Source organism: Aphelocoma coerulescens, chromosome 1 (assembly GCF_041296385.1).
Source record: "Aphelocoma coerulescens isolate FSJ_1873_10779 chromosome 1, UR_Acoe_1.0, whole genome shotgun sequence".
NCBI classification, from domain to species: domain Eukaryota; kingdom Metazoa; phylum Chordata; class Aves; order Passeriformes; family Corvidae; genus Aphelocoma; species Aphelocoma coerulescens.
Window position 1 is genome coordinate 58723497 of NC_091013.1, and position 27787 is coordinate 58751283.

Below are 27787 nucleotides of genomic sequence, written 5' to 3' on the forward strand. Positions count from 1 at the left end.
CAATTGAATGACTTTGTACTTCTGAAAGCCAAATATCTGCCTACCTCTAAGTAATGTACAATGAATAATGTAAGTGAAATTCCTGTAATGCTAAAAAATAAGAAGAACACTGCGGAATGTGTCTTCAAAATCTGACGTTTGGTTTTCCTACTGTTATTCTCAAATTCATTTAACTTCCTCGAAAAATGTTTGTCAGATTTTACAATTAAAAAAAAAAAAAAAAGGTTTAGCTTGTTTTATCTCCACATCATGATTGGTTTGGTGAAAAAATACTGAGTATTCTCAAGTCTGTTAGTATTCTCCAGTGTTTAGGTAGCTCAGAGCACACTGGTGTACCTTTCATAAAGGGTGATACAGAGTTTCCAACACTGATACCAGCTGATCCAATAGTCCTTAGCACCATTTTCTGACAAGATCATTCACGGTACCTCAGAGCATTGTGTGCCTAATACTAAAGCAAGATTAATTTAAAAAAAAATTGAAAATCTATCAGTCATTAAACCAAGAGATCATACCATGTTTTCTATTTAATCAAAGCTTTCTGAAAATGCCTCTCAGAGTGTGTAAGTATTTTGAAGCATTTTTCACCTCATGACTTGTGACTTCCCACAGTGAGCAAATTTGGCACAAACAGCAAGACACCATGAATCCAGATGATTATGTTTTCTGTTGCTTATAAATTTTATTGGATATTATACAGTTTAGTAATTTTCAAGGAATAGTTATTTTGAAAAGTTGGAAAGAATAAGCACAAGCTCATGAACTGTGAAGCTGATGCATTGAAATAAATCATCTCAATTCAGTACTGCATTTTAAAACTGTCAAATAAATCCTCAGAACATGATAATAAAAAAATAGCAGAAACATGACAACTTACACTATGAATGAGCCTTTTAAACAGCAATAAATGAGTCAATCAAAACTAGTTGAAATTTGACATGCTTTCTAAACTGTCGTGAAAGATTGAATTTCAACAGTTATTCTTTCATAGAAGGGAAAGAATTGAGTTAATATCAGTTTGGTCCAAGCACACGCCTACTTAATGCAATTAGTGAAGCTACAGGTAAGCCAGTCAGTACCATCCACAGTCAGAAGCTAGGGTTTTGCTGCAGAAAAAGAAGAGGCCAAGGCTAACAGGCACTGATTTCCTTTACATCATTTAGGACTTCACCCTTTCTAAAGCACTTTGCTCTTGGAGAATGCTTTTTAGAGCAATCCAGAGACTGCAATAAGAATAGGCAGCACTGAATGATGCACAATCTGTGAGTACGACTTCAAGCTCTCTGAAGAACAGAGTAATAATGAACATTTAATTTAAAGAGAAATAGGCACATGCCACAGATCAGCAAACAGAAGCTTACAGCTGTCAGCCAGTGGTATACTCCTGTGGTATACTCATGTCCCTGGATTCATTTAAAGAAAAGTAGGTATCACTGAAACTAAAGGTTTCATTTTTAAGCAATACTCATTTTAAATTAAACCAATTTGTTGCACTCACATTTTAGGTTATTTAAACTAGCCTTTGACACTTCTCTCATTCATACAAAAGCTACATTACACCCCTACACCTTTCTTGGTTCCAGATGTTGAGCTGTTTGGCATGCTTTGTCCATGCATTGAGTAAGTTACTTCTTTCCATTTTGCCCAGCAGCTCCGCGAGGATGAGGAATGTCTCATCAAATCCAACAAATCTCATTTGGACACCATGACTGTAGTACCTAGTTCCAAATTTCTGCCTCCAGTTGGCACTTATCACAATTTAAATATCTTTCAGCATCTGGACTGTTAATTTACATGATCAAGAGCGAGATCCAGAAAGACACCTTCTGGATACCTGGAGTGGGACGTATCCTACTTATCAAAAAGACGTCTCTGTCTAAAGCTTTTCATTTTCTTTCCAGGCAATGAAGAGAAACAGTCACTCTTAGGGTATGGTTCATCTAATTTAAGGCATCTGTATTAGGATAAGATTCTATGTCACCTAGCAAAATGAAAGCTTTATGCATGTACTAGGTGCTCCCATCTTGAATAAGCTCTTACAAACATGCAAATTTGAGGTTCTGACATCTCCTGAAGAGACTAATCTGCTGTGTGTATTCACATGTAGCAAAACACAAGTCACCAAATTCAGCAAAAAGCATGTCCATTTGGTCCATTTTCAATCCAAAGTGTGAGGGAAGCAATGCCAGTTCCTAACTTTTGTGAGAGACGTGGTTGCAGCTCAGAACTAGATTCTGTTAGCTTTATCTAAAAAGGCTACAATACAATTACTTACCCAGGTCACCAAAGAGTTTAAAATAAAGATCAAGGCCCAATTCTGTCAATGCCTTCCACTGAGATGAAGCCATTGAGACCAGCCAACTACAAAAAAGTTTATAATACCAGATGTAGACTCAAGAAAGGCCATGTTTACACACTTTCATCATGCTCCATGACAGCAAACGTTTGATCTCCACTTCTAAAGGTTATTGGTCCATTTTAAACCAGCATAAAACATGCAAAGCCTGAGGCAGTGAAGAACATCTTACATTCTCTTATCTCCTAGAAAAATGTATTAATTCCTTGTTTACTGTTTTAGTGTTGAGTATTTTAAGACTAAAATTTCAGAGAAGGAGATTTAACTAATTTGTTATGGTCAAAAGGATGACAAATACTTATAGAAAAATAGATGTAAGGTTAACCCTAAAATCAGATGGGCATTTATATCAGCATTGCAGAAAAAACTTTAACTTTCAAAGAACGTGGGGATTGCAGACACATACAGTCTGCCACCTTTCAGGTTGTCCAGTCAAAGCTATGTCATCTCTTCATTTGTGTTCAGAGCTTGGCAAAAATTACTCCTTTTCAATGTCAGATTTATAGAACCCACTTCCAGAGCACCAAGGCTGAGAGACCTGTGGAGGCAGTCTACATTTTCTTCCAAAGTTCTCAAATTGTCTTCAGCCACTGCCAGTTGAACATGAAGAAGTTTCCCTGTGGGTTTGCAGAATGAAAAAAATGGCTGCTATGTGGCAGGATTTGGGCAAGGAAAGCAGCTATCTAAGGCAGTTATTAGTTCCACACGTGTTGGAACCCTGAGTTCAGAGAATTTCAGTCCTTCAATGCTAACAGGCAATGATCCTCAAAAGCACACTGCACTTGACTTGAGGCCTTGGGAAAAGCTTTCCAAATTATGTGGTAGCACTGAGATTGTTGCTGTGTAATTTAAAAAGAAGTTTGTTATGTCACTGCATGGAATATGTAGAGATGTAGAAAATTTAGGTTTCTGGGATATAATAATATATATGTAACAAGATGGAGGATTTGGGGTGTAGGTTAGTTCTTCTTCTATCTTTTTCCTTCTTCTTCACAAGCCTGAGTGATCTGCTATTGGTTCAAAAAAACCTGCAGTTGAAAATATGAATGATTAGTTATTGGATTATAAGTAAAAATAAATTAGTTGGCATTCCATAACTGGGTAATTTGGGCATCAAAAGACCTTGGAAGGTAGCACTCCAGGGCCATTTTCACCTTGTTAACTTAGAGGCACATTCCGTGCAGCTGTGCCATAGATAAGAAATAATAAACATCTGAGTCTGAAGAACAACTCTGCATCTCCTGTGTTTCAATCTGAACTCTGAGTAAAAGAACCAAGGAACAGAGGCAGGGAAAGAAAAGAACAAACCAGAGAATTTTAATACATACCTTTCCCTCTTACATGGCAATTGCACAGGCTGGGATTTAATGCACTGACTGGAGGAGGGCTAAATTTATTCCTTAACCAATGCTCTTTGAACCCTCTGTCTGGATGCATGCCAGACTATGAATTGTTAGTGTAAAATGCACTGGAGTAAAAAAAGAATAATATCTCTTAGCAGCTTGCTCTAGTTGATGACCAGGACAAAGGGATGGGAAGGGCTGGAAAAAAATATAGCAAAATTCGTCTTTCTCTGTAGTGCTCTGCAGTCTTCTTGTATCAGTGTTCCCGAAACACAAAGGCTCTTTGATTTCAGAAATATGAATGTTCCTGAATTAGGCTTTGCATGGAGCATGTAAAATCCAAGCCGGTTTGTTTTGCTCATTGCTTTTGTTAAAACAGACTCTTACAGGATTCCAGAGGTTAGTAAATGCATTAACATGCAAGGATTGGAAACTAATGATAAATAAAACCTTGGCAAAATGAGCTTAGGAAGTAAGAGCATTAAAAATCAATGGTTCCTTCAAAAGAGACTAATGGAACCACTTAAATTACTCTGCCATTACAAGGTTTCTTATCTTAACCAATAAAGGACTGAATAAGCAAATTAGATTATTAACACAAAAACCAACACATCTCTGTAACTATAAGATTTTTTTCTATAGGTATAGTGGGAGAGAATATAATCACTTAGACATAGAACAATACAGTTGAAAACTTCTTTAAAGCTTCGTACCGAATCCTAAAATCACCATTTCTGTTCACATAAGGACAGAGGGAACTAAATATTAGATCTTGTTGATGTGAAAATTATGCAGATTTTGGACTTTATGAGCACCGTATTTAGTTTTAAAAAGATACAATTATTTCATAAAGCAGAATTACAACAATATTGACTACTGTGTTTCTATCCTTGCCAACATCCTTGTCTCAGTTTCTTTTCTTTATAATGTGTTAGAGCATAAATACTAACTCTTCACTAAAAAAAAATCAACATGATTCTAAGTCTTTTGGTGTGTAATTAATTGTAGATCTTGGGCAGAAAAGACAGGATCTCAAAGATGTTTTAATATGGTCCACTTATATAACTCACACAGCCATGCTCTGCAAATACCAACAGATCCTTCTTTTCTATGCATGTCTAGAGATGCATTAAATCCATATGTTGTTCACCAATAATAATGATTTCCATATTTAAGCCATATTTATTAAAGACTGGGATATTTCTCAAAGTTAATCAAACTAAACAATCTCTCAAATCCTTACAGTGTTTCTATTGTATTCCTCATTGTCTGTGCTGAACTTTTGTTTTGATTTTCCAAGATAATCTCCTCTTCTGCAAAACAGAAGCAACATTGCTAAAGTGAATGACTTGCCTTAATCTATGCAATGCCTTCCTTTCTTTCTTTCTTTCCGTGTGCATTTTTAAGCATGAGTGACAAAGGAGAAACTGTCTGAAAACAAGAAAAACCCTGATTTCCTGAGGAAAAAAAAAAAAAAAGCAGTACAGTGCAAAGTACATGCATTATTTCTTTTCTCCCTGCCTCTGTCCTATATACTGCTTATTAGTAAAAATATAACTCTAGCACCTGTGAAAGTCACAAGGCTACTGTTGCTTCAGCAAGTGGCTGAAAAGTAGGTACCAAATAATTAACTGCCACACTGATAAATGTGGAGGGTGGTGGGAGGCTCAGAACTGCCTTGCTGGTCAACAAGCGAAGTATTGTAAATAGCTTGCAATCAGTCAAGCAGTTAAGTACTCTGTGAAAGGGATGGTTTGCTGCCTAGGAAAGGTCTTGGAGGTGAAGGAGGTTGGAGCAGCCTAGAAGATAAGGAGGCTGTTGTATATGCCTCCAATACCTATAGCTGCAGAGCCAACCAAGGACGGTTGATAACAGCAGCCAAGGATAGTTGGTAATAACATGCTGTGAGAAACTACAGGATGTGACTGGAGAAGGGGGCCATACGGATGGCAGCGCTTTCCTGGGATGGACAACATTGTTCTGGCTCCTGGAGATAAGCACAACACAGTACATTGCAAGCACAGGAATGAAGTCAAGAAGTGGGCATGGACTGTAGGGGATGATCATGACCACCAAACATCCACAAAGCCCATTTTCATAAAGGTCTGAAAGGACAGACTGTGCACGATCACAAATTTGCATAGAAAGTGAGAAACATATCTCCAGGGCAGGGAAAATTTATCTATACAAAGGTACCCTCACAGAGCCCAGGTGGCACCCCCAAGACCCTTAACATCTCAGCTGGATTGATACTGTAGCCAGGATTGATGATCTCTTTTTCATTCTTCCTATCTTTCTCTGTCTCCCTCTTTAATCTATCTCCCTCTCTCTCTTCCCTTTCACCCTACCTCTCTGTTCAAAATCAACTTCCTCTTGCTTGTATGAGGAGATCAGGGATAAACATACCAATTTTCATGTCAAGTGTGTAATTTACTAATAAAACTTTGTAAGCTCTTGTGGACCCTATGACTTTTATCATTCCTTTCAGTCATGAGCATCTATGAATCTTGTGTGCTCCCTTCCACTTAGGGGTGGGATGCCACACAGGTGTAAAAAAATGAAACATTGAGAGATACTGAAAACAAACACAGAAATTTCTTTGGCCAGCATTTGGTCAAGCATATCAAACTAAAGCCCTGAAGAGAATCCCTTCAAAATCTGCTGTGTAATAATATGCAGGCTGCTTTCTATTCTTGTCTCAGATCACTAGTTTGTTCATCCTAGGATTAACAAGATGCGAGAGTCAAAATGTTCTACCACCTAGTAGCAATTCAGGGTCCTACACACATTCCTTTTCTATGTTAGATTCAGAGACTTGGGATGCAATAGAAGACTGTCCAGACTGCTGGGGATACTAACTTGGGCATCTGTCTCCGCCTTATGAAAAACAGAGCATTTTATAGATCTGATGTGACAACAATAAACTGTAAAAGCTAGAGAAGCCAGCTCTGTAGACTGTTCTTTGTTGCATAACTACTGACAACCCAGGCAAAATACATTTGCAATTGTATGTACTCAGTATCATGATGTTCAGAACAAAAGAAAAGTAGAAAAGGAAAATATCTCATTAACATTGACTTACGAATACTTTTTGTATAGAAAAACAGTCTGAAAAAACACCCTTCTCAGCTTTCATTAAATGCAAATCTACAACTGTAAATTATCAAGTAAGTGCAAAACTTTGCTCTACGTGAACCAATTGTAATAGCCACAAATAACAAACATTATGGCCTCTCAAAAGCGTTATTATGCACAATTTTCAAATCAAATTTATGCACAACAAAGTATATATGAGAGATCTACACCCAAAAAACAGCATTTAAAAATACCATTTTTAGTAAAATGGAAACATATTATAATCCCTGAGTCTGGATTTTATAAATATATTTTAAGGAAAGCAATTTTCATATATTGTGCTTAAAGAAAGAAATCTGCATTTAGGCATGATGATTTAGGTATTTAAATATACACTTAGGCCCATTAGTTTGATAGCTGAGGGCTAGCTTATAGTAAACACAAACAAATCATGATACTTGGATCAGAACCACCAGAGGGTGATTTCTACTTTAAAAGTGACAGTGATAAAGTGCAGTGGAAGAATATAAAGGAATGTAATGTAGCTTTCTTTAAAAATGCATACCATTTCATCATATTTCGTAATATATGTCCAACTATTCTTACTGAAAATCATTTTTCCATTTGCCTTGTCTGTTTTGATTTGAGAGTGTTCTTCTGCAATTTTGTAGGTTATCCTAGTGGAAAATTTATTTAGGAAGAGAATTAAAAAAGATTCAAGAGAATTCAGGTAAAGCCTTAGTTATACTTGTAGCATATGCACTATTCTTTTCTCATCTGCCTCAGACAAGAATGCATGGAATCACAATTTCTTTTTCCAAACAAGCAAACAAAAAATAAATGTAAAGGATACATTATAGAAAAAATATATTCATTAAGAATGGATACAAGAATGTCAGATGTATAAATCCACATAGTGAAAAGCAGTTTAAATACATACATTTGAAACCAAAAATGTCTATTAGATAGATAACTGCCTGGGTACCTACAATTATTTGAAGAAAGACAGCTGAAAATAGATGTTAAGGATTATTCAAAAAAGAAAATAATAGCTTCAACTTTCTATAGGAAAGTTATGAGACAGATAAGTTTTAAGTTCTAGATTAATCTTAATAAAGTCACTGGTAACACCCTTTGCCAGGATTCAATAGATTTATGTCCCAAAGGAGACTGTGGAACACCTGGCATGAAATCTTAAAAATGCAAATTTTAAGATAGTTTTAGATTTCATTATCTGATAACAGATCATATCTCACCTTTCTACCAGCAAACCTAGTCCTTTATTTTACATGCAGATTTCAGTAATGGAAGCTGAGCCTCACATACTGAACTTGGGATATAGCTCCTGAGACACACATTGTCCTTGAAACAAGAACTCAGGATCTAACGATAACAGTGTTATGGGGTCATTCACAGGCTTTATCATCCCTTCCCAGACACCTCCAGTGCTGTGGCCACCCTGCCCATGGCCCAGGACAGCATTTTAGTTCATCCCAGAGCTGTTAGTCTGTGCTCCAGAAGCCCCACAGCAGCCCAGCTCTCCAGTGCTGCCTCTGGCCCTGCCTACAGGATCAGCCCCTGATCTATACCATAGCTTTGTCTCTTGACCATCCTCCTTTAACTTCAGACTGGAGCCCCTGGATGCATTCTAGACCTGGTGCACTACCGGTCATCGCAGTGGCTGTCAGAGCACCCTTCTGTCTCCACCTGTGCTCTGCCCACCACACTCAATCCCTGCAGGATGGCACCCCTTTAGTGGAGCATCACTCTTATGAGGAAAGGCTGAGACAGCTGGGCCTGCTCAGCCTCAAGAAGAGATGACTGAGAGGGCACCTCAATGCCTACAAATATCTGAAGGGAGAGTGTCAAAAGGATGGACCAGGCTCTTCTCAGTGATACCCAGAATTAGGACAAGAGGCAATGGGGAGAAACTGATGCACAGGAAGTTCTGCCTGAATATGAGGAAGAACTTCTTTTCTGTGCAGTGACTGAGCACTGGAACAGATTTTCCAGAGAGGTGGTGGAGTCTCCCTCACTGCAGAGATCCAAGAACCACCTGGACACAATTCTGTGCCATGTGCTCTAGGATAACCCTGCCTGAGCAGAGAGGTTGGACCAGATGACCCACTGTGGTCCCTTCCAACCTGACCCACTCTGGGATTTTGTGATTCGACAAACAAAACATGGGAGGCTTGTCCTGGCTAAAAGACACAAACATTTAGTGCTTTGTGAGAGGAATATTAGAGAAAAAGTGCAAATACAATTTTGAGAGCAAAAGCATTCAGCGACAAGAAACAAAAATTTTGTCTTTAATTTTGATGGCATCCCTATAATGTCACAGCCATATCCAGGAAGAATGCAAATACTGCACTTTGTATCTTTCTTGGTTTAACCCCAGCCAGCAACTAAGCACCACAAAGCCACTCCCCTGTGGGATGGGGCGGAGAACTGGGAAAAGCAAAGGAAAAACTCATGGGTTGAGATAAGAACAGTTTAATAATTGAAATAGAGTAAAATATTGTAGTAATAATAATAATCATTTAAATGAAAAGGAACTGGGAGGGGTGGAGAGAGAGGGATAAAACCCAAGAGAAACAACTGATGCACAGTGTAATTGCTCACCACCCAGTGACTGATGCCCTGTTTATTCCAAGTAGTGAGCAGCATCCTCAAGCTAACTTCCCCCCATTTGTATAATGGGCATGGCATTCTATAGTATGGAATGTCCCCTTGATGAGTTTGGATCAGCTATCCTGGCTGTACTCACTCCAAGCAAGTTCTTGTGCATCTGCTCACTGGTAGAGCACAGAGAACTGAAAATGCCTTGATTTCGAGTAAGCGCTACTTAGCAATAAACAAAATGTCAGCATGTCATCAACAATATTCTTAATCCAAAACACAGCACTGCATCAGCTACTAGGAATAAAATTAACTCCATCCCAGCTGAAATCAGGACAGTATCTCACAACAATGAATACATGTCCTAGACAAAAGAAAATATGTTTTGCAGAAATGCAAAAACATTTCAAAAGAAGATACTGAAGCACTGATCTTGTTATCAAATTATTATCTGATTTTTATTGATTGTATTATGCCTGATCTTCTGTTTATACTAAACTCTTACCTTAACAAAATGAAACAAAAAATAATTTTCATAATACCATAATGGAAGCCTTGTTGTTCAATCCTTGATAGAAACAGAATAACATAAAGAAGAAGCCAGTATATATCTAATTTAACCGAAGACCAGATCATGGCCTGCAGGTCTTTGGCTGCAAGAAACAAACAGTGAAAAGGAGCACACAAACACACACATACATATAAGCCTATCAGAGGGCCAGCATAGCGAGCATGCATAGACATACATGTATATACAAATGCTAGTAGGCTGCCTTTATTACAACTGTCTAGTGGGGGGAAAAAAAGACAGTTACCCAGGTACACTGACCATAAATAGCAAACAAGACAAGACTCCAAGGTACAAGGATTATAAAAGAGATTAGTCTTCATTAGTATGGTATACAGCCTGGTAGTTCAGGCACAAAAACTCTGTGAGCTGAGAATTTCTTTAAATTATCAAAAGGAAAAAATTCTAAAAGATTAAAGAAAAGAAATTATTTGTAAATTGTTGTGAAATTAAGAAACAAAGGAGTCTAAGTAAAAAGGTCTAGAAAAGCTCTTTGAAAGCTTCCATTTTTAGTGTCAAAAGCAGGTATGAAAAAACATATATCATGTGATACACTAACCAAAATGAAATAAATGAAAAATACAGAATCCAAAACAAAACACTCAGTGTTAGCAAAATAAGAACTAAAAGATAAAATTTGTTCGGCCTCTTCCCTTCTTGAAATGGACATGTTCCAAATGAAAAATCCAGTTCCAACAAAGGTTTGGTTTCCAGTAAAAAGACTGCTTCATCAAATATTTTCAATCATTTTTCATTATACAATTGCAGTACTGCCTGGCACCTACTTAAAGGTGGAAGAATTGCTTTTGTCTGCAGGAATAGCATATGGTCATCTGATCTGTCCTGCAAGACCTCTTTGGGAGGGACCTGGGAATGCTGACGGAGAGCGACTGAATGAGCCAGCAGTGTGCCCAGGTGGCCAAGAAGTGCAGTGACATCCTGGTCTGTATCAGAAATAGTGTGGCCAGCAGGAGCAGGACACTGACGGTGATGAGACACAGGAACAAGTTGCACAGAGAAGTTGTGGATGCCCCATCATTGGAAGTGTTCAAGGTCAGGCTGGATGGGGATCTGACCAACCTGGTCTAGTTGAAGAAGTTCCTACTCATGGTAGGGGGGGATTAAACTAGGTAACTTTTAATGGTCCCTGCCAACCAAAACCATCATGTCACAAGCTATAAACTATTAGATTTAGAAGTCATTATCAAAAAAAAAGTGTAAGACTTGATTTGCCTACATTAGGACAGGGCAATCAATGCATCTGTTATGACTTTGCTGCAATAAAAACGTTAAAGCTACGAGGGCAATGGTGATCCCATTTATATGTTGTTCTTAGTCATCTAGGGATACACTGCAATACTTCTGAAAATTATATAGTGACAGTTCAAAAGGGGAATTGAAAATCACATAAATATAGTCCCATCAGCTGTCGCTACAGAATTAGATGCAGCCCCTCTGATTAAGGAGAAAAATAAAAGGATAAAAAGGTAATACTTCTTATTAATTGCACCAAAAAGAATCTTCATACATTCAGCCTAAGTGGCTGCATATTGTGAAGTTATACATAATAGGTAAACTTAAGAGGAATCAGTCATACATATCTATTTATAAATTAAACTTCTGTGAGAACTTGCTAGTTTTTTACCTTCTATCTTTATCCCCAGTGATCTGAATGCTTTCCAAACTCTGCCATTGAACTTCATTAAAATAAAGCCCACAGTGCACAGTCTAGCCCTCATCTTAGCACAATAAAGATGTAAAATTTGTTATGTATGCATACGGCAATCTAAATAAATCATCACTTAAATGTCTGCAATCTCCAAGTTAAATAACCTAATTTACTTGGAAACAATGTGTACAACTGAAACATAAATTATATAAATCCAGAATCAGGAATGTAAAAAATAATTTTAGTTTATATGAGCAAATTTTCTTGCCCTTGAATCAAAGGAAATTAGATAAAACTTCACCCTCCGGCCTTCTTGGATCCAAAATTACTTCACATTTCTCTGATTCCTTTTCTAAGTAAAACTTATTTTCTTATTTATTTTCCTTGGTTGAAACTCATCACAAAATAAATGCACTTCCTAAAAACCTTCCTATTTTCTTCTCATATCTCAAGTCCTACCAGCAATTCTATCAAATTTTAGTATACATGGCTTCTTATTTTCCATCCATCTAGAACCAAGTGTAAAAGGTTCAATGAAAGTGCTTCTTTGTATTGGGTATTTTGTCATTACAGACCCAGTTAAATCATATTAATTAACTTCAAAATGTCTTGCAGCAGATCCTCAGTGATACGTGATGTACACAATTTCCCATTTTGACACCTAATTTCTTGTTCTTAGTCTTTTCGTTCAGCTACCTTTCCATGTTACCTTCTCACGCTTCCCAAGTGTCCTTGTTTTCAGCAGGACAGAGCTAATTTTTTCATAGTAGCCATGAAGGGGTGGACTTTGCAGCCATGTGGGCATGTCTAGGTTGCTTTTCTACACCACCTCACGTCATTGCTGGGGTGGGGAAGTAAGGGATTTCTCCTTCCAAGAAGGAGGTGAGTGTGGCTTGCAGTCAGGGAGGAAAAGCATAGGCACATAGGGTCCATCCGCCATTGTCCATTGTGTCAGCTTAGTGAGCGTTCGGCACATAAAACATCCTCTCCTTTGTATACTGCTGTTATCAGTATTGTTGCTGCTACTGTTCAGTTTCTTATCTCATTGCTTTTTCCATTAAATCATAATCTCTACCTTTTGTGTCTCCCACCAGAGTGGGGAGGGGAGAGGTTTGTGGTTTTCTTTTTAGTGGAATTACTAAATTGGGGAATACCATTCCTAAACCATGACATCAACCTCTTCCACAAATAATACAATTGATGTTTTCTCCCACTCATAATCATGTCCATAATTTTCTTCACAGCACTTTCCTCCTGCTTGTGTTTCAAACTGTTTAGACATGTCATACCTTGCAGCTAATCCTCCTGATGCTATCTATCACTGTCCTCATCTCCCCTCTGAAATCTGCTGCCCTTCCTGGAACACAATGAACAGGAGATGCAGCATCCTGAAAGGACTGCAGACACAGCAGCCATGCACAAAAAATAGGACCTGACAGCATCTGAGTGTAGTCATAACAAAATTATGGAGTGAGTTACACCCATATTTGAAGAGATGTTGAGATTTCTACCCAGGAAATACATGATCTGGGCTATGGCACTGGGCATGAAAAAACAGAGATGCTGGGTCTGAAAATCAAAACTGGTACTTCATATTTGCAAGTAATGCAAACCATGTTAATGTCTGATCTGAATGCCAAGATATACTGCAAAGTTTTTTATAGTTCACATAATAAATAAGAATACTGAGAATCTTCCACAAATCAGGGACAGATAGCAGAAATTATGGGGGGGCTGCATTAAATCTAAGTTTCATACTAACACTACTAAGTGCTTTTCTTTCTCAGTAGAAAAATAAAAATATTATGCATATTAAATTCAGCATGTGCTTCAGTAAGATTTCATAGTAATTTTACACATTTAAATTATACACAAGGCATGAAAACCCCGTTGTGAAAATAAAAAGTTAAAAACATTATGCAAGCACTGACACTGCATATTTAAGCAATAAAATAAAAATGAAATCTGAGCAAAGTATTGTGTTTCTGGATACAGATATGAAAAGAAAGGGTTATTATTGCATTGCATCACTTTTCATTTGTGCCCTAAAAAGCTTTCTCTCCTTTACTGTTTCCAGTTAATGGCACTGTTATATCTCAAGCCCACTAAAAGGGAGAGAAAAAAGATTAGGTGGCTTATAGTTAAATCATGCTACACTGATCCTATCATGAGCTTTGTCCAGTGCTATGAAAGCAAAAAAACACCCCTATGGCTGCTGCGGAAATGGCGAACATTGGATTGAATGCTGATCCTGGTTTTGATCAGCAACATTGCACTTCCTTGCCAACAGACCCTGACCACAAAACTGACTTAGAGGGATCACATTACACCATTACAGTACAACCATTCCTTGGATGCAGAGCACTTTGGTTGCATGGCAGAGGAGACATTGCTGGATCATCTCTGAGGTATTCACCATATCCATTGACAGTGCAGTTATTTCAGTTTTGCCAAATGGTTGGGGTTTTTTCCCTAAAAATACTCAACATAAACTGTTCCCAGAGCACATGATATTAGTATAAGCACCAGTTTGCACTGCCTTGCTGTCCCTTAATACATTTGGATAGCTCTGCAAGGGTCACATCCAGTACAAACACTCACGCAAATAATTGACTGGTAACAGAGAGAAGAAAAAGAAAATCATGAAATTAACATGTAATAGTTTGAAGATACCCTAACTTCTGGGACACAGAAGATCTTTAACAAGTTCTGGAGCTGCCACTTCTGAGATTAGCATTCTAAGGTTCCCAAATAGTCAATGGAAAGTAGTGGCATTGACTACATATAAGGAAACAGGAGAGTGCAATTATCAGGACATAATGGAGATAACCACTGCTCCTGCCTTATCTATGTGCCTGATTTTCTTCAATGAGTTGACTAAAAGGGAATATCACCAAGTCTTGTCCCACAATATAGTCAGGGTGTGCCTGTGTTACACACCTTGACATGACAGTTGGGAAGAACTCTTCTGTCACATCATTTAGACACAGCCTTTGAAACCTGGGAAGGACAAGTCAGACCAAATAAGTAGGTTATTGTGCAGGAGGCTGAGCCCTTCTACAGGTAAATCAGAGCTCTCTAGGTGACTCCCTCCGTTCTGTGAGTAAAAAATGTTGGCTATGAATAGGAACAAAAATAAAATAAATAAGGGACAAAAATGATGGGCACATCTGTGCAGTCATATGAAAATGCTATTCTGAGTATAGACATTGTTTGAAAAGATGGTAAAATCAGCATACTCTACATTTTGCACATTAGCTTAGATTACTGGCACAAGTACTGTAAGACCTTGGTTCAGGCTCCCAACTTCCTTGTGGAAGAGGATAGCCATGACCACAGACTCAAGGGGAGAGATGGCACTGTGCCTGTAAAACTGGGCTGCTCTGTAACTAATGAAGCAAGGAAGGAGTCCAGAGGGAGGTGCAGGTGGCTCTGACCTTGATGGATTAGACCTAATACCACCTTCTGGTTCTTAATATACAATTTATACACAAGCTGTGACTTGTCACATGGTATTTACAGTTCAGAACTGCAATTTGTTATGTTTCGTTCATTCCTGAGAAAAGCCTTGGGTATGTAATTATAGTTCAATTTCATAGCTGCAAACATGCTCCCTTTTTACTGTTAAACTGTTGAAAAAGTTTACATTTAACATACAAAGGACAAATTCATCTTCTTAACCATTTTTGGAGAAGTAGTATTTATTTTTTTCAGCTAAGCTGCTTCATGTTGCTGTACAATTAGTTATACCACAATTTAAATAAACAGTCTTGACTGAGATTTCTTGTTTTAGAAACCATAAATACTATCAGGTGACTTTATTTATAAATCAACCATCCAACTATTTATAGAAGTGGCCTGTTAAACTACCAATATTACAAATAAACATACCCTAGAAGCTCTTCTATTGCTAAATATTTATGAAACATCTAAAATATTTTAAACTATTTTCCAGCAAAACTTATTCCCATGGATTTTCCAAAACTACCCTAAATGATCTGTAAAAAATTGCTTTTTCAATAGGAATGTTCCTGTAACTTTCCATATCAGGTTGAAAGAGAAGTTTTCTTTGTGAACAAAGGAGAGCACACAAAAAGGGACAAGAAGAGGGAAATTTCTCTTCATAATGTTCTGTAGTTTTAGAAAACTCTGTGATGAAAGTTACTAATTTCTGAGATTTCTGTTGAAATTATGTCATTGCCTGGCCACTTAGTAATCTATTGCTCATGAAGATTTGCTTTCTAAATAAATAGTCTGAAGCAACAATTAACAAATGCTTTACCGTAACTCTCACAGAAAAGTTCTCATCAAGTACTGCACATCAAATATTTTCAAATATTCAGTTCTACTTTGTAAAATAAATTGCATTAACTTCTCCAACTAACCAGATGTTTCCAAACTGTGTTCTAGACACTGCAATTGGGCCTATGAGTCAATAGTGTAGATTTATGGGCCAGGAGGATATATTCTTCTTAAAGCTCCACATGTCTTTATCTAAGATTGCATGGGAGTTTAGTTTCACTTAGGCAAAACACTCCCTTCACTAAAATAAAAAAGCTGTAAATAGATATACTGTTATTCATGTGCATCCTGTATACAAGTATTTTTTTCACTTTTAATAAAGGTTGCAAGCAACTCAGGTGTAACAGGTTGTGTGTCAAGATAATATTTTTGTTGTTCATGTCTGTCCACGCATGGGAGAATACTGCCTGCATTTCATTTAAATACATATTTGATGGCAATCTAGTTTACAGCATGTAATCAAGGCACAGACAACACACATCTGATACCATCACTGAGGAGAAAGGATCCTAACAGTCACAAAACTTGCTGATAATCTCTGTATGAGTGTATCAAGTAGCAGCTAGGGCACAGACAGGCTGAGCATGCAATGTAGCCATCCATATTGCTCAGCTTCTTGCTCTTCACTCTCAAGGGGGTGGGTCCTGGGCCACAGCACTTACCTCTTTCCCAGTGTCAGGCACAGTTCAAGGACAGCCAAAGACAAGCACAGCTCCATTTTAGTTTGGTTTAGGTGTAGGTGCCTTGCTTTGGTGTGACCTTTGCTGTGTGGTTACGACACTGTGCCATGCTATTTAAATGCATTTGGCCTCAGAACTAGATGCAAAGGCCCTGAACCCATTTATTTGCTGGTACAGACATAGCATTCCTCTCCCCGCTCAGCCTCCCAGCAAATACAGGAATCAGAATTTGCTCATCTGTTGCAGACTACTTTGCTTGTCAAAGAAGTCTTGCCTGGTCTGTTTCTGTACCACATCTTCCATGGATGAGTGGTTTTCAATCACTACTAGGCAGAAATTGTATCTCTGAACACAGCTGTGCTATGTGCAGCCACCTGGCAACAAGTTTCAGCAACATTAAAGCATTACTAGCTTGGGATGCACAGAAAACGTCTGTCTCCTGTGGCTGAGATGAAGTAATTGGCCCATCAGGGGTTGTCTGCCTTCAGGGAGATTCAGCTGATACAGCTTGATTGTTTCCATTCTCTCCTCTGCCTGCCTACTTACTCCTAGCACTTTATCCAAATTCTCTCTCTTTCTCATCTTTGATTCCCATCCCAGCATCGCATCCTGAAGTTGTTTCTACTTCAGAGTTGTTTCAGGCAAGTTCTCACCAGAAGAAATGGAACAGTGAGATTTATCTCATCTCTGCACCAGGAGGAATAGAGGCCGAAGGACCACATCTGGACATTTTTAAATTTCCAAACATGTGTTTTTAACCTAGCAGAAGACTTCAAAAGGGAACAGAAAAGTTTTCTTTTTTTCCATATAAGTTTGTTCATCCCCAAAATATTTTTTTTAAAAAGGCATGATTTTATATTAATTATGAACTCTTATTTTTTAAAAGAACAATACCTCAGCTGGTGTTAGCACTTGGAAGCTCCCCAAAGCTTATTGAATTACTTATTTACAAAACTTAGACTAATTTGTATCTGCAAGGAGAAATGTATTAAAGCAGAAATCAGCATTAAGTCTTTTTACCAGCTGCCTGACGAACAAATATATGAGGTGCAGAGAATGAGTTATTTAAAAATGCCTACAAACCATAAATAAAATGCTTGATGAATCATGTTCAGAATTCTTCAGATTTCATTACTTGCAAGTGTTAATCTTGACCATCTGTCTTATTTTTGTATGCAAAGCATGTAGAAAAAAAAAAAAACAGAATTCATATATACAAACATAAAAATTTTAGCATTGAGAATTCTTTTCCTCTCCAAACTTGGTAAAAAATATAGTGAGAATCTTATTGTGCTTCCATTTTTATAACAGGCAATAATTTCATACTCATATGGGCTGCATTCTCACACTTTTGTGGAAGCTTTGTAGGTACATGCAGAAGAAAAATCCCTGGACAGTTCTCACAAATTCAGGAACAGGTGCAAATCTTAAGAAAAACTCTGACAGACAGCACTGGATGACCCAGTAGGTGTATATGTTGACAGCACATGACTTTCCTTATATTTGAACTACATACAGCCATCACAGGGCTGGGAACAGCAGTGTATCTCTGAACAGATTTTAAAAGTGTGCTTCATGTTATGGAGACTTTATGACCATCATGATCTTATAGGTAGCACTAACAGCTCTTGAATCACCAGAAAATACATTTAAAACTTGTAAGAAAGAATGGCTGAGCTTCATATCAAGATTCTGATCATCCAGACAACTGGGATTGTTAGCTGAAAGGATAGTACAGGTATCCTACTCAATGAATGTTAGCACTGTTTGCTGTGAACTCTGCATAATTTTGCCCTGGAGACAGAGGCTGAAGTTCCAAAATATTTAGTCATCATGTAACGCTGGTGTTCACAATTACTGCATAAATCAGCCGCAGTCATCAGTGAGGTTTCGAAGCATGATACAATAAATCAGAGTAAACCATGGGCCTCTTTTAATGAGGATGGCTAAGAATATTTGTCTTACAACAGCCCTGAGCAAAATAGATACAGTGGGACCGTTCCTAAAAGGCTTTTTGCTGCAAGATGTTACAAGTTTCATGGCCTATGTCCTATGTCCAAGATTGCTCCATGCCTGTGGGCAATACTGGGACAGGCAGTATTGCAGGTCTGGTGGCTTGACTCTGGCTGGATGCCAGGTGCCCAGCAAAGCCCCTCTATCACTGCTCTACCACTCCCCTCCACAAGTGGTTATGAGTTAAGGACAGGGAGAGATCACAAACCAATTATCATCAAAATAGACTCAACTTGGGGATATTAATGGAACTTCTTACCAAACAAAATGATAGCAGGATAATGAGAAGTAAAGCAAATATTAAAAACACCTTCCCCCCACCCCTCCCTCCTTCCCAGGTTCCACCTCCACCCCCTCCCTCCTCTTGGGCAATGGGAGTTATGGTCAGTTCATTACACCCTGGTTTGCCATTGCTCAGGGAGAGGAGTCCTTCCCCCAATTCAACAGGGGGTCCCTTCCATGGGAGACAGTTCTCCATGAACTTTTCCAATGTGAGTCCTTCCCACAGGGTACACTCCTTCACAAACTGCTCCGGCATGGGTGCCTTTCCACAGGGTGCAGTCCATCAAGAACTACCTGCTCCAGCATGGGTCCCCCGTGGGGTCACAAGTCCTACCAGGAAACCTTCTCTAGCATGGGCTCCACTCTCCATGGATTTGCAGGTCCCTGCACCCTCATTGACTTCCATGAGCTTTAGGGGCATGGCTTTATCCATAGGCTACAGGAGAATCTCAGGTGGAGATGGAGGAGATGCCTGGAGCATCTCCTCCCCCTGCTGACCTGGGGTCTCTGCAGAGTTGTTCCTTTCACATATTCTCACTCCACTCTTCTCTGAAAGCAGTTACCTCTGTGCAACACATTTATTCCTTAAATATGTTATCACAGAGGCATCACTCTCATCTCTGATTGGCTCAGCCTTGGCAAGTGGTGAGCTCATCTTGGATCCAGCTGGCACTGGCTCTGCCAGACGTGGGAGAAGCAATTGGCAGCTTCTCACAGAATTCACCTCTGTAGCATCCTGGCCCTTGCTACCAAAACCTGTCCACACAAACCCAGTACATCAGGGAAGGCATGAAGGAAGCAGGTGAGCGTACTCACCCTCATTGGACTGGCCTACAAGAGTGGCTGGACACAGCTGCACAGCCATGAGAAATGGCTGCTTTCTTTTTTAGTAGACTCATTGTCATCTCAGTTTTAAATTTTTAGAAGAGTTGCTATTGATTTCAATGGAATAGAGTCAATTTCTGATACATGAATGCAAGTCAGAGAACTACATTTTAGCAACACATAGAAAGAAAACAGGAAGGCAGTGGTGTGGAATAAGCAAAAACATTGTGCCAAATTTTGACCAAGTTAAAACCATGCAAGTGCATAGGCAGTAAAAGGAGTCTTAGTGGATTTGGATTTCTATTTAGTTGTCTCCAAGAGCACATGAGAAAGAAAAATACTGGCCCATGTCTCCACCAATTTCCATTGAACTAGAAAAACCTTGCATTCAGCAGTATTGTACTCAACATGAAAAGAAACAGGAGGTAAAGGGTGGCTAAATAAAAGTCTTCCTTGAGGGAGCATAAAATACTAGTCTGAACAGTTTATTATCACATACCTTGTCTGTATAAAAAGCCCTCTGCTTGATAAAATACAATATAAATTCAAGGACTCAATTTCTAAATTCTTCAGAATGGGTTTCCACTGTCATTATGATTGTATGATGACACAAAGCTGAAAATACAAGCAGTACTCCTCATAAAAAAAATTATAGTGTTTTTATATTCAGGATAGTACAGATCAGTATAACTGAAAAGACTGCTAAGACATTCAGCAGAAGTGATTTGAGTTCATCTCAAAGAGACGCTGTCAGGGCTGAGCTAAATATGGACCAGGTTCCTTCCAATACACCACTCTCCCCTAATCCTATCCAGTACCAAGCTATTTCTTATGCTTCCCTTTTACCATTTTTTTTTTTAATAAGCCCTCTCAAATTCTCTGGTGATGAAAACAAAACAAAATCTCTGTTTAACTGGGTTCTTCTTGTTTGGATATTGCAAAATTCTTGTAATAAAATCATGCTTACATGATATCAATATTTTGCTAATATATATGCTTTTTGAAAGCTTTAACTACTTTTCCAAGAGGCCAGAGGACACTTCAAAAAATATTTTCTTCTGAAAAAATAGCCTATATGTCACAGGCTCTCTGTAATTTTCTTTTTCTGACTTATCTTGATATTAGAGGCATTTGTATGGAAAAAAAATAAAGGAACCTTGTTTCTTTGAGTTTATGTGTTTGTTCTTCATTTTAAACCATCATCTTCTATGTACAACAGCATAATCCTGTCTACTGAAATGAGAAGTGATATCATAAAGATTATGTTTCCCTATTTTATGAAAGAATAAATTTGAAACATAGATAAATTCTGAAAAGTGGCAGACAAGGCAGGGAGGGGGCTGCTACAGGTGTGGCTTCTCTGGGAAGCTGTCAGAAGCATTCCCTATGTCCAACAGAGTCAATGCCACCCAGCTCCAAGATGGACCCAAGCCCATTAGCCACAGCAGTAGCACCACTGGGATAACAGAGTTAATAAAGAGGGAGAATCCTGAGCAAGAGCAAATACCAGCCAGAGAAAGGATGAGAATATGTGATGGAAACAGCCCTGCAGACACCCAGTTCAGTGGAGAAGGAGGGTGAAGAGGTGCTCCAGATGCCAGAGTAGAGATTCCCCTGCAGCCTGTGGTGCAGACTATGGTGAGCCAGGCTGTGCCCCTGCAGCCCATGGAGGTCAACAGGAGCTCAGACATCATCTACCTGCAGCGTGTGGAGACCTCACCAGAGCAGGTGAGTGTGCCCTGAAAGAAGCTGCACACTATGGAGAGCCCATACTGGAGCAGGCTCCTGGCAGGAGCTATGGATCTGTGGAGAGAGGATCCCATGCTGGAGCAGGTTTGCTGGCAGGACCTGAGACCCTATGGGAGACCATGCTAGAGCAGCCTGTTCCTGAAGGTAGGCACTCCATGGAAGGGATCCACACTGGGGTACTTCATGTAGAACTGTAGCCCATGGGAAGGATCCATGTTGGAGAAGTATAATTTCCCCTAGATGAGTCAGTCTTGCTTGTAAGACTAATTACTGAACAAACTCCTTTATTTCAATCCACAATCTTTTGTTGTATTTTCTCCTCCATTGTCTTGATGGAGCAGGTGTGGTAGAGTGGCTTGGTGGGCACCTGGTGGCCAGCCATGGTCAGCTCACCACAGCTATTTTGATAACAATAGAAATTGTAAACTCAAAAATTACAAACATCACTATTAAAAATCCATTAGGAGTTTTTCTTCTTTTTAAAACATACATTAAATCTAAACAATGCAGCATGTATTTTTGGTACAGAATTATAGGCTATAGTTTCTACTTCTTCAAGATAATATTCTTAGCTAATGTTTTTTATCATACATACCTTGTTGATAATAACCATCTCCTACAACAAAAATACAAACACCTCTACATTTTAATATCTTTTCAAACCTGATTTATGATAATTCCTTGAAGCTTGTTATGAAATATGTAGCTCAGACTATTTTCTTGTTTGTTATACTCACTGTAGCAGAATATACTTGAGCTTAAATTGGTAGCTTGAGTTAATAGAAGTTTAGATATTCCCTAGTTCAAAATGTTTCAAGAATAAAATTGTAGAGGATAGCATCATCCTTATAAATTAAAAAGAATATAGTAATTCCACACTCTGAATCATTTTAAAATTTGCCCAGATAAAGGATGATTGGCAGCAGAAGCACATGAGGGAGAAGCAAGAGAGCCTTAAAAAATTTCCTTCCTTTCTCTGCAAGTAGTTTTGCAAAAGTTTTGATCACCACATCTTTACAGGCAGATGGCGAAATGTTCAACAGCTGCTTAGACAAATCAGTAATGTTAAATGCATGATCAATCATTGGCTCCATTTAGACAACTCAGGACCGTAGGATTTTGCTTGGGAAGTTATTGTGTGGAATTTGTGCTAACATTTCTCTGAGGTATTAAAACCTACAGGGTATGGTTAATAGCTACTGATCTTCTCATCATCTCCTAGGACATGCATAGCACTTCAGTATCTCAACTAAACTCTTGCAAAGTCTCTGAAGGCTAATAAATATTTTCCAATTCCTTGGATTTATTTTTTTACGCTATTTAAAACAGCTAGAAATCACAAAAGATAACCCTTCATTCTCCATACCATCATGACCTTTCTGAATGAGAACTGTCATAAAAGAAGATGCTGCAGCATTTCAAATCTTTATGACAGTATCTGGCTGACTGTTCTTTTAACAGCTAGCTGGTTTCCTAATGATCCCCCTTTCCGTTTTATTTCTTCAAACCCATTTATTCCCAGGTTGGTATTATTTGCCAAGAACATATACTCTCTCTTTGTACAATATGTCTCCTTTCAAAATCTGAATGAAATTATAAGATTTATTAAAATTACTTCTTACAATAAATAAATTTATATGTGTATAAGGACTTCTCTTGGTAACAGTCAGGGAAAAACCCAATGTTATTGTGAAATATTACTGCCCAAAAATTTTGGATGTTCAGCCACTTAAGTACAGGACGTGATCTTTATAGCAGAGAAATTAAAGATGGATTATAATCCATATTCTTATCCAATAGTTGTAGGCAATAGTGGGACACTTCAAGCTTACTAAACTGAATCTACAGTTTGAAGACACAATGTCTCTCTGACTTGGAAAATCAGTAAAACACCTAGCAAAACCTCGAATAATTGAAGGGATTTATTATCATGATACAGAAACAATCTAGCAATGTTATAGTAGTCGTCTTTAAGGATATAAGTAAAGCCTTAAAGACATAGGAATGTATATAAAGTATAGGAAGGAAGAACGTCTTTAATTAGACCAATTGACATAGTTAGAGAAAATGGATTCATAAGCTCTCTTTCAAATCCTGAAAATTTGCATGCTTGAAAGCCTGTTAGCCATTCAAGCTACGTCAGCCAGTTTTTTAAAGCTTATTACCTTTGCCAAGACAAAATGAAGCATAGGTCAAAGGCTGCTACCATCCCAAAATATGGTATTATACAGTCATGGAAGCATTACCAGCATTTATTATTTTTCTCTGCTTATACTTATTTTTCAACCAGCTTTCTGAATTATACTGCAACCGCTCATGCCTCTGTTCAACACAGAAGTAATATCAACAATGGCAAGGGCAGGGAAAATAAATGGGTTTGCATCAGAAATGCAACAATTGCCTTAATGAAAGGATCTTCTTTCTCATTCTTTTGCTCTAATATCTCTGTGAAGAGAAAATACCATCCTGTGACTGCATTATTATTATTATTTTTTAGTGCATATGAAAATGACACCTTGGTTTCCTTCAGATTTTCTAACATTAATGAAAAGTAAACCCTAAATATATCAATATAAATAGAGAAAAAATATTTTCAAATTAAAGAAAAAAAAATAAAGTGTTTAATTCCTCCACTAAGGAGGACATAAAATTGTACTGGGTGAAAGAAATAGGTATGCAAATGCATAACTGGATGCCATTTACTTTTAATGTCTGACATCTAATTTTCAGAAACAGTCCTTTTAATTAAGGGCTGTTATTGTTGTACTCATATATATACTCCTTATTAGATCCACACTCTTAAAATAATGACTGTTCAGAACCTGATTTGTTAGACTGAGCTTCCCATTTGACTTCCTCCTTTCCAGAACTATTTGGTATATTAGCTGTTCACAAAAATCCTGATGCATTTTAGCATACTGTCCTAAGGAAAGGTGAGTCTCTCTTACAGGCAAACAGGAAATAAAAGCAACTAAATTCCTCTTTTTTTAAAATTCTTTTTCCTGGTGAAATCCTCCAATTAATAGTACTAGCAACAGTAACAAGAGGATGTTTTAAAATATGAAATGAAGTCTGCATTTCAGAGTAAACTGACATACACATCACATTTATTTGGTCTCATCACACTTATTTGGTCTCAGCGTGTCTTACATAAGATAATGAATCAGGGAGATCCTAGGACTGTAAAGCATTCATAATGAAAGCATTTCATTTCAACCAAGTTATTTATTATGTGACAAGCAGTAGAGCCCAAAATAGTACTTCAGTGATGTCTTTTTTTGTTGTTTTTTTTTTTCATTCTGTGTGATAAGCCAGATAATACAAGTCATCACTACTTATTCAGTACATAGGAAAGCAAGAAAGGACACCTGGAAATTTAATAAACCAAAAGATAAAACATTGCATGGAAGGGGGGAATCAATACCAAAATTATTCATTTATGCATTGGTTTTCATATTACTTTCTTCATTTTGAATGTGGATTTAGCTGTACTGCAAAGTTACCTTTCCATCATCATAATTTCCAATTGTAGCTAAACTGAAACACTTAAAATTCGTGTCTTTGTAGTCATTTCTGTCTGAGTGGCTGGTGCTAAATTTTAGAGGCTCATCTTGAACTCCCATACTAACACTAGCTAAGATAGAAGAAAAGGTCATTAAGAGTAGTCAGCATAGATTCACCAAGGGGAAATCCTTCTTGATCCATCTGATAGTCTTCTATGATGACATGGCAAGATGGGACGAGGGGAGAGCAGTGGACATTGTCTATCTCAACTTCCGCAAGGCTTTTGACAACGTGTCCCATAATATCCTTTTAGGTAAGCTCAGGAAATGTGAGGCAAGTGAATGGACACTGAGTTGGATCCAGAAGTGGCTGAATGGCAGAGCTCAGAGGGTCGTGACCATCAGAGTAGAATCCAGTTGGAGGCCTGTGGTCAGTGGCATTCCCAGGGATCAGTACTGAGTCCAGCCTTATTCAACTTCTTTACCAACGACCTGGATAAAGGGATAGGATGTGCTCTCAGCAAGTTTGCTGATGACATGAAACTGGGGGGAGTGGCTGGCACACCAGAAGGCTGTGCTGCCATTCAGTGGGACCTTGATAGGCTGGAGAGCTGGGAGGAGAGAAACCTAATGAGGTTCAGCAAGGGCAAGTGTAGGGTCCTGCACCTGGGGAGGAATAACCAGCACAGGCTGGGGGCTGACCTACTGGAGAGCAGCTCTGCTGGGAAGGAGCTGGGAGTACTGGTGGATGACAAACTCACTGTGAGCTGGCAGTGCCCTTGTGGCCAGAAGGGCCAGCGGTATCCTGAGGTGCGTTGGGAGAGCAGTGACCAGCAGGCCGAGGGAGGTGATAGCCCCGCCTCTGCTTGGCCCTAATGAGGCCACATCTGGAGTGCTGTGTCCAGGTCTGGACTACTCAATACAAGAAAGGCAAGGAACAGAGGGTCCAGCAGAGACCAAAAAGATGATGAGAGGTCTGGAGGATCTTTTATGAGAAGAGAATGCGAGAGTTGGGCCAGTTTAATCTAGAGAAGACTCAGAAATTATCTCATCAATACATAAATATCTCAAAGGCTGTTGCCAAAAGGAGGGTCCCAGACTCTTTTCAGTGGTGCCCAGCAACAGAATGAGGAGAAATGGCCATAAACTAAACTACAAGAAGTTCTACCTCAACATGAGGAAGAAATTATTTACACTGAGGTTGGCAGAACACTGGAACAGGCTGCCCAAGGAGGTAATGGAGTCTCCCTCTCTGAAGACATTCAAAACCCACCTGGATGTGCTCCTGTGTAGCCTGCTCTAGGTGACCCTGCCTTGGCAGGGGGGTTAGACTAGATGATCTCCAGAAGTCACTTCCAACCCTAACAATTGTGTGATTTCATGATTCTGGGATGATATAAATAAAACAATTACTTCAAGATAAGTCATCCACTTTATTTTAGAGACTACAATTTTTTTGCTATTTTTTAATTTTCTGTGGAAGAATTATTGTTCTGAGTTGGAAGGGATCTACAAGGACCATTAAAGTCCAACCCCAGACTCTTTACAGGACAGCCCTAAGAGCCACACCACATGCCCAAGAGCATTTTCCAAACACTTCTTGAGCTCTGTCAGGTGGCGTGCTGTGACCACTTCACTGGAGAGGCTGTTCCAGTGCCCAACCACCCTCTGGGTGAAGAACTTTTTCCTGATACCCAAACTAAACCTCCCCTGACACAGTTTCATGCCATTACTTTATTTTCTAAACTACCAAGGCAAGTCTCTACTCCACAAACCCATATAACCCCAATAGTGTCAGAGCCTGTAAATCCACCAGACAAGTCTTCTCTTTGCTAGAAAATCTGTAGTGATTGATCTGTAGCTATAAGACAAGTAGATCTTGAGTTCCAACTTCTATGAAGAAATAGCAGACAGAGAGACTACCCTACAAAAATACCCTGAAGAAGACAAGAGCAAGTTAGTTCAGCAAGGAAAGCACAGTGAGACACACTTACAGAGAATTCAACAGCCTGGTGAGCAGGTGAAGAGCTTACCCATACCAAAAATGAATAGCAAATATTCAGCCATCAAAAGTGTTTTTGAAGTATGACATACGGTCTGAAGAATGCTATCCCATTCTCTTCAAAATTTATTATATTTTCATGAGTCTAATCAAATTTGTAAATCATGTTGGATTATTTTAGGGTATATAACTTTTATTCTCTGGTTTCCAGTAGAGAAAATTAGCAGAAATAATTCATCACTTACAGTGGAAAACTGAGCTGTAAGACCACAAGGGTCTCCTACTTCTCTCTATGCACCTATCTAAATATTTTGACATTTCATCCAACCATGGACATCACTGCAAAATCCACCTGTATTCTACACCTTGACAGCCTCCTTAGTAACAGCTCACCCTCCTTCTGTACTCACAAGAGTATCTAATTAGAGTCTTTTCATGTTCATGCAATATGTTACAGTATGGATTGGCCTGAGAAAAAATACCATTTTCCTTCTTCTGAATGGAGACATTTATAGTCTCAGTTTGCTAACACTTGCCATTTTGTCTCCATATAAACTCTAGTTTCTGGTTTTGCAACTTCATCAAAAGAAAAAAAAAAACAATTTAGAGAGATACATTCAAAGTAAAATCATGTATACTAAGATATAGCCTAGAGTGAGGCATTATAAAATTTCTCAGGAAAAATTTCTCACATTCTTCAGGAGATGAAGTGAATAGTGGTGTTCAGGAAAATTCCCCAAATCAAAGTTGTCTGTACACTATAGCTCAGTATCCTCAGATCTGTTTTTCCTTTTGGTTACA

The 27787-nt window shown here is 38.5% G+C and overlaps 1 long non-coding RNA gene across 4 annotated transcripts in view; it reads right to left on the reverse strand.

The window, feature by feature from the left end:
• Window positions 1-703: 703 nt before the first annotated feature.
• LOC138107765 (uncharacterized) overlaps window positions 704-27787 on the reverse strand; it is a 98670-nt gene continuing 71586 nt past the window's right edge. Inside the window, exon 5 of one of the 4 annotated variants that reach the window (XR_011149693.1) lies at window positions 704-3384. This is a non-coding gene — a long non-coding RNA (uncharacterized lncRNA). Of the gene's footprint in view, window positions 3385-24385; window positions 25477-27787 lie in introns of those variants that run through there. The other 3 variants (XR_011149694.1, XR_011149691.1, XR_011149692.1) reach the window with 3 other exon arrangements.